The sequence below is a fragment of the Solenopsis invicta genome, chromosome 11, assembly GCF_016802725.1.
Source record: "Solenopsis invicta isolate M01_SB chromosome 11, UNIL_Sinv_3.0, whole genome shotgun sequence".
Classification (NCBI taxonomy): Eukaryota; Metazoa; Arthropoda; class Insecta; order Hymenoptera; family Formicidae; genus Solenopsis; species Solenopsis invicta.
The window spans coordinates 16,885,946-16,897,070 of record NC_052674.1 but is presented as its reverse complement, the minus strand read 5'-3'; the positions used below and the strand labels follow the sequence as shown (position 1 = coordinate 16,897,070).

The following is an 11,125-nucleotide window of genomic DNA, read 5'->3' as shown; positions in this document are numbered from 1 at the left end:
AGCGTTTATTTTTCATGCAAAACAGTACTGAAAATTAAAAAAAATTTATTTTAAAATAATTTTTCGATTATAACGACTGAAGTATTGGAGTTAGTTAAAATATGCAGAGAACTTTATTTGTAAGGTTTTTTATAAGCTTCATTTTTTATTTGACACACTTTTTTCTAAAATAAGTATCTGAAATAATTAAGAAAAACTGCTTTTTCTTTCTCTAAATATATTTCAAAAACTGTACGAGAGCGCCAATTAATTTATAAAAAAAAATTGTTCAGTATTCTTGCCTCTATAACATTTGTCAAGATCAACATGAATGAAACTGGGTCGGGTAACATCCGTTTGGACACAGCTTGATTGGATACTAACCAATCATCTTCAATTATTTAACCTAATCAACGAAAGAACTATATACATCGGCCGCTGTGAGTGGTGGTGTCCAATCGGTGTTGTATCCACACAGGATTCTCCCAGCTGGGTGCCCTATAGTAAATAATTACCCAAATCATTCTTTGAGCAAGAGTCGAGTGGTACGCGGTTACGCGCGATAAAGGTTAATGGGAGTAGCGCTAACACCAAGCAACCAGGCTGGCGCTCTTGGTCCAACGCATTCGTGAATATATCATCTGTTTTTGTTCTTCGATTGTAGCGTTATCTGTAAAAAGATTTATCAACTATGTTAGACACAATCACTGCTCGGCTTGCCATCGTTTACATGTGCGAAGCCAAATTTATACACATATAGCTGTTCAATAATTAAACTTTTTTGTTAGATTTTTGATCAGAATGACACTCAGTCATTGTTGTTCGTTAGTTTTCTGTACTTGGAGAAGTTCTCATTTGATACATACGAGCTACAAAACGTCAGTAAAAGGTAAATGTTAATCTCGAGTGACAAATCCAGGAACCAAAAGTACGTAAATTTTCAAGTTTTTATTCAATTTTCTTGTAGAATCTCTATCCAAGCTTTTATTAGTGCGTACTTTTATTTTACAAAAGGATTTTATGATCTGTCAAACTAATTCAAAGATGAAATTATTCTATATTGCATCGGTAATTCTCGCTAGTTTGGCATACTCTTAAATCGATGAGACGGCAATGTGAAGACATCGAATCTGTACAAGGTAACAGTGAATGAGAGGGAGTGTGCATGAAAATGATTATACATGTTATTTATCATCGCGTGTAGTACGTAATTAATCGCAGCGATTGCCCGCGTAGTCGCCCGCAACAGTGAGTTGCGCCAATCGTGGTTGCCGTTCCGTAATTTGCCAATTATTTTCTCCTATAATTTAAAACTTAAACTATGGACAAAATTTTGGTAAAAGAAAAATAGTCTTAAAAATGTCTCAGGAATACATTTTAAGAACAAAATGGTTAGTCTGAATCATCCAGTAATATATGCACGCGTGTATGCGTGCGTGCGTGCGTGCGTGGTTGTGTGTGTGTGTAAATATATAGATGGTGAAACAAAAGTAAAACCCCAAAATATTTTAACAAATACAATACAAATTTTACAAAAAAGTGTTTTAGACAAAAGTTTTAGAATTTAAAATGGTTTTCTCAATGATCTTATCAGAATGATTTTAATTGTTATCACCAAGATTAGGTCAAGGTCAAATCAATTTTTTTTAATAGAACACTATTTTTAGATTATAGAATTTAATAACTGTCAGCAGCTTATCAAACATTATAATAAAGTTTACTTTCATTAAGTATTTTCTGAGTTATGGCTTAAAATTATAGTACGTACTACCGATATTAGCATTATCCAAGATGTACCACGTGAAGGTTGTTCAATCAAATTTATATCTTTTGTGCGTGTTTGTGCGTGTCATAGTAGAGATAAATATCCCACGGTTTGCAACTCCTGTAATATTTAATAACTTTTTGAGGCGTATGCATGCACGTACGCACGAACGCATTTACAAAAGAAGTGTGACTCGGATTAGGTAATCTCTGCGTTATACATACATCTTGGCTAATATTAATTTTGGGGATAGTGTAAATTTTAAGTCTCATAACTCGTAAAATCCTTAATGAAAATATGTTTTATTATAGTATTTTGAAAAGCTCTTGAAGTCAACCAGAAGACTATGTAATTAAAAATAAGAGTTTTCGTTGTTCAGAGACAAGTTAAGAATGTGCTCCTCAGATCTGTAGATTACGGTTTACTTAGACTGAACGCAACCCGGTCAACTAAGACGTTCCAAATACTCCACGAAAAAAAGGCGTTTAAATAAGCAATAACTACAAAATGCATGATTGCAAGCAATTGCAATCATGCATCTTGTAGTTATTGCTCATTTAAACGCCTATTTTTCGATTGCACTTGGACATCAAATAATGTAATCTTACACACAAGAACAGTATAAATTTATACATTGAAGAGGACCGATTATACAAGGTCGAAACGTTTGTTATGTCTTAATACATTTTAAATACAAAAATTTATCTGTTATATTTTTCTCGACAACAACAAACGTTGCAGCTCCTTAGCTCTTTCTAATAATTATTAAATAAAAGTTTTCGTTTTAAAATTTTAAAATGATTTTTATGTGATTTTGGCAATATTATTTATGGTCATGCTCGTATTACTAGGATCAGTCAAATGAAAACCAAACACCCGCTATGGCGGGTGTTATAGCGGGTGTTCGGTTTTCATTTGATTGACCCTAGTACTAATGCGTTACTTGAAACCTAACAATTTTTGTTTAAAATATTTTTCGAGAAATGCATCTAATACGCAATCTGTTACATCTTATATATATTGTTACATCCAAACAGGACGATTAGCATTCTTGCTTTTATACACAACGGAACACACGCACACTCGTAAAATAATTAAGCAGAGTTAATAAATTACGGTTTTTTAAACAGAAATGTCAGTTTGTTTTACAAAATAAGAAATCAAAGACAAAGACAACAGAAGACGATAGTCAATTAAGTAGCGACACTACGTTCACATGCCGAACAATACCGGGTCGTAACATTTGAACCGACCTTCCCGGTCGTAACATTTTGGGGGTTTGTCCGATTGTTCTCGGACCGCTGTCATAAGAAAATCAAAACAAACCATGGCTTTGGTAAATTCTCCGAAAAGAAGAATGTGCGCACTTCGCGGGGAGCGTTGAGTCTGCGACTTTGGATATGGATCTTCATGTCATTCTTAAGGAGCTCCGTCGACTGCAAGAGGAAAGCGAATTACGACAGGAACGTGTGACAGAATTTTTATCTCAGCTGTGTCACAGGGACGAAGCGGTGCAGCGTCTTTGGGAGCTAATAATACAGCTAACAAGTAAGTCCTTCCGAGAATATTTGTTTACATGCGGGAGGTTTTGCTTCAAATGTTAGAGACGCGTTGTATCCGCATGGCTTAATCGCAAGGAGTTTTTTGTCGGATATTTGATGCACGTTATTTCTGTATCGCATACACGCAGAGAGTTTTCCGTTGGATGATCGAAACGTGTTGCGTCTGCATTGTTTTAGCACGTTTATGTTTTAGGAAGAAAGTATTCTTATCAAGCGTATTTTACGCTTATATCTACATCTATTGATTTTCATTGTTTTAATTGACGCTTGGCGTATCGTTTTCTCTTAAAATTTTCAATTTTTCAAAATGTTATGACCGGGAAGGTCGGTTTGATCTCACGAACTGCACTTCAGTAGCACTCGCGCGCACGAAAAAAACAAGTCAAGCTTTTAAAAATAACGTCTTTTAATTTAATATGTCAGTACACATTCCAAGTCAGAAATCAAAGACAAAGACAATGGAAGATGATAACCGATCGTCAATTAAGTAACGATACTACGTTCATGTGACGGACAATATCGGGTCGTAACACTATCAATATTTTTAAAGAAAAGGATTACTTACGACACTAATTTAGACTGTTAAACAGGCAAATTATATATTTTCTGTTGGAACATCGGTATTTCATTTTGATGTCGATAAAGCTATTGTAATTTGTTTTTTATGTATAATTACTTTGGTTACTATATAAAATGCAATATGAATACAAAATTTCATTGTATTGATAAACATATGGATAATGTAAAATTGTTATGATTTGAATAATAATAATAACATTGCAATGTTAACTTGCAACGTAAACATATTGTTCATTATGTTTTAATAAAATTAAAATTAAGATATTTCAAAGTAATGGAAAAATATTTTTTACAAAAAGATATATAAAATACGATTAATAATAACATACTTGAAAAAAGAATTAAGCTAAATTATACTGACTTATTAATAAATAAAAATAAAAGAACAAATTTCAATTGCTAATCAATTTAATTATTTTTTTATGCTTACACGCATCTCTACGAATTACCCTAACCCCGAGATTTCAATATACATATTTTACTAAACTATTGTAAGTAGTGAGATGTGGATAAAATAATTTGTTTTAATGTATAATACAAGAAAAAATTTATATATTCCTTCGCTTTTGAGGTCTTATTCTGAAGCACATACAAATAACTTTCGTATATGACAATAACCGTTTTGAAGTTACCACAATCAAGAAACTATATCATTTTTATATGCAAAAGTCATTCGTATGTTATCAAAAATAGGATTCTACTAGACTGGTACACTAGGTTCCACCGATGCCTTAACACATGAACTTGTACGCGTGTCAAGGCATATCGATATAGTAAATTCGGCGTGTTCCGACTCAAGATTTTTTTACATTTCATGCCTGTCATCTGACGATTATACTCAATTAAATTATTAACAACAATTTACCTCTTTTTGGTTTTAGTTAAATTTTTTTTACATTAAAGTATATAATCAATTTTTAAGTCGAAATTAAATCTAATTGGTTTACTTTAAGAAAATTAATAAATATTGATAATAATATAAATGTTATATTAAATTTTAAAATATATAGTATTTTATATGATTTTTAAATGCAATTTAAATGTTATTTAATTTACCTAATACTCTGTAGATGTTTGAATTTTTCAATCGATAGATTTTTCTATAAATTCAAGATAAAAACATTAAACTATTTTTCAATTTTTATGATTCCATGACATAAGGTTTTCAATTCATAAATATGAAATTAGACTTGGACCTTAATAATATTACTCTTAGACATTAATAAAAATATTTTTTACATTTATTTTTGATGCAAATTTCAATTATAAAGAATGAAAATAACATTTAAACATTATTTTTCTCCCTGATTTCGTTGATGGACCACCTTAACAAAATTACATGTGAAACTCTGTTCCCAACTCCTACAAAAAATATTTTTTCAGATTTTTGTCAAAAAGTAGGCCACAATGAAATAAATTAAAATAATAACATTTTTTGTTAATTTTTATCGCAAAATGAGCGGGTAAATTATTTCTGTCAGCTCTTTAACGTTTTATTTATCTACAAAATTTATATTAAAATATTTTCCTGATCACAAGTTGAAAGTTAGTGATAGCTAAATTTTTTTTCAATTCTTATAATTCCATAACATTTATATTATTATCAATATTTATTAATTTTCTTAAAGTAAACTAATTACATTTAATTTCGACTTAAAAATTAATTATATACTTTAATGTAAGAAAAATTTAACTAAAACTGAAAAGAGGTAAATTGTTGTTAATAATTTAATTGAGTATAATTGTCAGATGACAGGCATGAAATGGTAAAAAAATCTTGAGTCGGAACACGCCGAATTTACTATATCGATATGCCTTGACACGCGTACAAGTTCATGTGTTAAGGCACGGTGGAACCTAGTGTACAATTAATATTTTCAATTTGAAAAAAATTATCAACCTTTTTAAATTTTTTACAAAATATTGTAAGATGTTTCAATGAACTCAAAAAAAATGTTTTTCGATTCTTAAAATTATTTTGACATTTTTGACCTCTCATGAAGCTATTTTGATTCGCTTTTTATAATTACTTTTATTATTATATAAACTGTAAATCAAATTAAAGCAAAGGAGTTAAATAGAAGATAATATGTAAATTTTTTTTCTTTGTAATGGGATTAAACGAGAAATTTGTACCATTGATAGATGGATTCGATGACGTTTTATTTCTCGTAATTAAAAAACCATATAGAATAGTACGAGGCTTATTCGGAAAGTAAGGTCCGATTTCTACATAGTTTCCATATTTGTTTTCGGACCTTACTTTCCGAATAACCCTCGTATAAAGTGCGACATGAAATTTTACAACTGGGTTTTAATGGAATAATAATGAAGTGACGCCTTTTAAAGATAAACCCCTAAAATTGGGTTGATGTAAAAATGAATAAAGTATTTTGACAGTATAATTTCGTTTAATTATGTATAAGACTTATTTTGAATACCTAATGTTCCTGAGAGTTATATATTTTCGTTTGCTGGGATGTTTAAAAATTATTCCGATTTTATTGCATATTCTTATATACTATAAAACAATTTTTTTTTAACTAAAAAAGAGTTCACATATCATAAAAATAAAACTTTTTGTTTTATTTTTGACGCTTAGAAGCGTCTTAGAAGAATGCCTATAGAACAAAAATGGGATAGAACAAGAATTAATTTTATAATTTAAAAAACTAAGAAAGAATTTTTTTTCTCATTCTCTGTACTATTAGTGCTACTTGAGTAGTAATCTAATTTAAAGTAGCTGCAATAAAGAGACATCCAATATCAAGTCGAAATTGATTCATTTTGAGTCGATAATTCATTAAAAAGCTTGATATAAATTTTTTGAAATTGATGAGTATTAGTTTTGATTGGTTTCAGATACGCATTTTTGATGTCGAATCGACATAAATTCGATGAGTCATTTCTCGTTGGATAATTGCTAGCATCCTTAATGTGACCAGGTATTTTTGAATTTAAAGCGAGATAACTTTATTGCAGTAGTTGTTCCATTATGCTACTTTAAGCCAAATTTTCCTGATAGAAAATAGTTTATTAAATTATATGACGAAATCTTGCATAAAAATTATAATCAGTAATTATATAGGTTTGTTTACAAAAACAGAAATAGAACTATTGACTTTTTATAAGGTACTAATAATTGTTTGTTCAATTAATTTCGGAATAGTATTTTGGTAAAACTATAATGATATGGCAAATCATCTTGGTGATATATTTGCAAAATTTTTTGAAAGAAATTGTTCTATAATTATTAAAAAAAATATTTTTAGCAAATATTTGTTATGTATGAAACATCTAGAAATAAAATTAGTCCAAATAACTGTTTACAAAAATGCACAATTATTCCTAAATTATAATGTAGAAATATTGCTATATGAAATATTACACATTCAGATAATATTTGTATTAATATCGATAATATTGATAACATTTTCAATAAGGAATTAAACGGTTTTTGAAATAATTGTAAAATATTTATATCTTTTTAGAAATATTTAATTTTTGACAAATATTATTTAGAGTTTTTATTTTAATAAAACTGCTGCGTTTTAATGCATCATCTTAATGCAATTATTCAAAATCTTTGTCAATTCACGATGCTATTATTGTACAATATTCACACAATATGCCTATCGGGGTTCTAAATCAACACCCATTGCCCCACTCCTAGCCGGCTAATACAATGATTATAATATTATATGGTAATTATATGTATAAATTATTTACACAATTGTATATATATTGTAATTATATATATATATATATATATATATATATATATATATATATATATATATCATTTTACATATAGTGTAAAAATAAATTAGTATTAAAATTTAATCTATTTGTTATATTGGGAAAAATTTATGAATGTAAAAATAAATACAATTATAGTAATATTTTTAAAAAGTAATACAATTATTCATATTCAGCATTGGAATATATCTGCTTTAAGGTGGTTTTTTGATCTTATGGTGCAAGAAATTCATTTTTTTTGGGCATTTTTTGAAAGCTTATAATCTTTCCTTTATACGTATAGGTAATTAAAGATAAGTCTAAAAATTTCGACATACCACAAAAAATTATTACCACAAAAAATGTTTCGTCAAACTTTAAACGTATTTTTTTCGGAACCCAAAAGGCGTGTTTCTATACATAGTAAGCACGATAAAAAAAAACTACTTATCTGATTAGCTTTTATAATTATATTCAACAAACAAGTCGTTATTGCCTGAACTAGAATGAATAGTCTAAATTGATTTTATCTATTTTTTTTTAGAAACCAAATAAGAGGAAAAAATAAGTAAAACTGCTTTTTTAAATCTGTCGTCATATTTAAAATATGCAGACAATATTAAAAATCTTTAGTTCAAAATAAGTTCAGGTAAAAATTCCAAGTCCCCTTATTTAAATAAAAAAAACATTTTCTTTTTAGATTAATAGTACAACTTCTATTGTATGTATTATTTGACTCTGCTCGCGATGCAAACCTAACTTTGCAACCATATTGGATTGATATTAGAAAATAATATAAAAATATAATTTTTACATTGAATATAATCTTGAATGATACACTGACCAAGATAATGATAGGTTCATTATTTGCAATCATATAATTACTGTTTTTATCTTTATTTACATTCTTGAAAACGTATCACATACAGCACAGAACATTGCAGCAATATTGCAGTCATTATTGCAATGTTGCAAAATACAATGCAATATTGCGGAGATATTGTAGAAACATCTCATAACAATGACAGAACGTTAAAATAACATTGTTGAGAGATTACAATGTTAAATATTGAAGTGCAAATGTTTCTTCAATATTGAATTTATGTTAATTTTTTTACATTAATTGTTAATGTTGCTGCAATGTTGAAACAACATTAAACAAATTATTATCGATAACTTTTTTATTTTGTAAAAAAAAACAAAAATAGAAAGTTTTTATGTAAACAGAAAGTTTGTATATTTATTTTTCTATATTAATTGTTAATGTTGTTGCAATGTGAAAACAACATTGAAGAAATTATTGATTTCTTTTTTTACACTGATACAATACATTAATGTTGAATCAACATCTTAGCAACATTGAATTGCAAGATTGCAAATGTTGCAACAACAACGCAAAATATAGATTCAATATTGAAAAAACGTAACAGAAACTTCCAAATATTTATTGAATCTATGTCTTACAGATTACTTAATTGCAATTCAATATTGATATAATATTGATTTTAAATCTATTCAACATATAAGGAATATATTTGTGCTCTTTTCAAGTCCAAGATTTCTTTTTAGCATAGCACTGTTCAAAAATATAATTATTATCGATATACGAAATAAATCCGTGGATGAAAAAATTCCGATCTACATCTTAATGAGTAGATAACATTTTTTAAATATTTTTAAAAAAAGTTATTTTTCATATTTAATTTAATTATTGTATCATATTAATTTTTTTCTAGTGTATTTTTATTTAAACGAATAATAGGAAAGTTATTCCAGATACTATTCTGTATTTGTGAAAATCAGTAAAAAAAAAAGAATTTTATATGTTTATATAAATAATATACTTTAATTATATGTTTAATCTTTTCAATAATATATGTTAACCTGATCTATCCTTGATATACATGTATCAACACAAAGTATTCACAAATCATCACTAGAGATCAATTCACAGAAGTCGCAGAAATCAAGCAACGTTTGATCTGATTACGACTTGGATAGGTAACTGCTCGGAAATTTCCGACAAAAATTTTCTGAAAGAGGAATTTGTTTCATTGCAAAAAATGTGTTTTAAAATGTTACAAAAATATTATTTTGCATTGGGATTATGTGGTAAAGTTATATTAATATTTACATGAATATTTCGAAGAAATTTTTTTATATGTTGAATAGTTACTGAATTAATATTAAATCAATGTTAAATTAAAATGTCTATAAGACATTGATTCAAGGGACATTAGATATTACTGCAATGGTTTAGTAATATTGCATCAATAATTCGCAATGTTACTGCTTCGCAGTTTTGCGATTTAGTATTACTAAGATTTTGATACAATGTTAGTGTGCTCTATGGATACGGTACTTGATACTGTTTCATAAAGATATGTTCTAACAATACTGCACCAGCTGTAGTAGTCTAAACATTATGACGCAACTTCTTGAGAAATTAAAAAAAAATTATATTGTAGTATTCGTGAAACGAAATAATCTTAGGTTCAACATTATTATTTTTAAAAAATACATTTGATGCTGCAAATTCTGGACCTTTTTATAAAATTAATACAAAACTATATACTTTCTAAGTACTGTAAATTGGTTTTTAGATTAAATTTAACTTAATTTGACCTTTTATAGCATAATAAACTGTAGAAAATCTTTAACTGATTATAAAAAGCGTCAGATCATTGTTTTAAAGGACATGGGCCTTTAAATAGAAAAATTGTAAATAAACTTTAAACATCCTTGAATGTTATAAATAATTTCGTAAAATTAAGCGATAGATATTCCAGTAAAAGTGGGCCCTTCGAGAAAGCTTTCTAGAAGAGATAAGAGAGAAAAAATTCTTCAAAAACTCCGAAAAAATAAACTCAATGCAAATTAATAAAAATTAAATTAGACTTAATAGCAATTATTCGACGTGTTCAACAAGTTTTAAAATCAAATAAACCCTTCAGTATAAAAAACGAGCAAAAAAGCTTACTTTAACAAAATTTCATAAAATAGAACGTTTGAAATTTGTCGAAGATCATATGTTATGGTTAAAAAATAGAGAACAGTAATTTTCTCCGATGAAAAAAAGTTTAATTTGAATAATCTGGATGGCTTTCAATACTATACTGACAGGTTATATGTGATGAAAAAGAAACAAAAATAAGTCGCAATGGAGGAGATAGAGATTAAAATCTGTATTAGACGAATATGGCGATAAAATTAGAAAAAAATTTTATACTTTAACATGACAATGTAACGATTTAATGTGCAAAATTTAAGGAATAGTTTCAGAAAATTAATATTAAAGTCTTATCTTGGCCTTCAAAGAGTCCTGATCTGAACTCAATTTATAAAACCTTTGGGGAATTTTGGTTTATGCTAATGGAAAATAATATTTGAATATCAAAAACGATATCCGAGAGGCGTGGTTTCAAATCGAATTAACTGCAGATAAATTAATAGATTCCATACTTAAAAGGATATTTCAAGTGATTTAAAATAAATGAGGATC

General features: G+C 27.9%; 1 long non-coding RNA gene across 1 annotated transcript; it reads left to right on the top strand.

Moving 5' to 3' along the window:
* Positions 1–282: 282 nt before the first annotated feature.
* Positions 283–2,230, top strand: LOC120358959. Its single transcript, XR_005575845.1, has 2 exons — positions 283–868; positions 947–2,230. It is a non-coding gene; the product is annotated as an uncharacterized LOC120358959 (long non-coding RNA).
* The last annotated feature ends 8,895 nt before the right edge of the window (positions 2,231–11,125 follow it).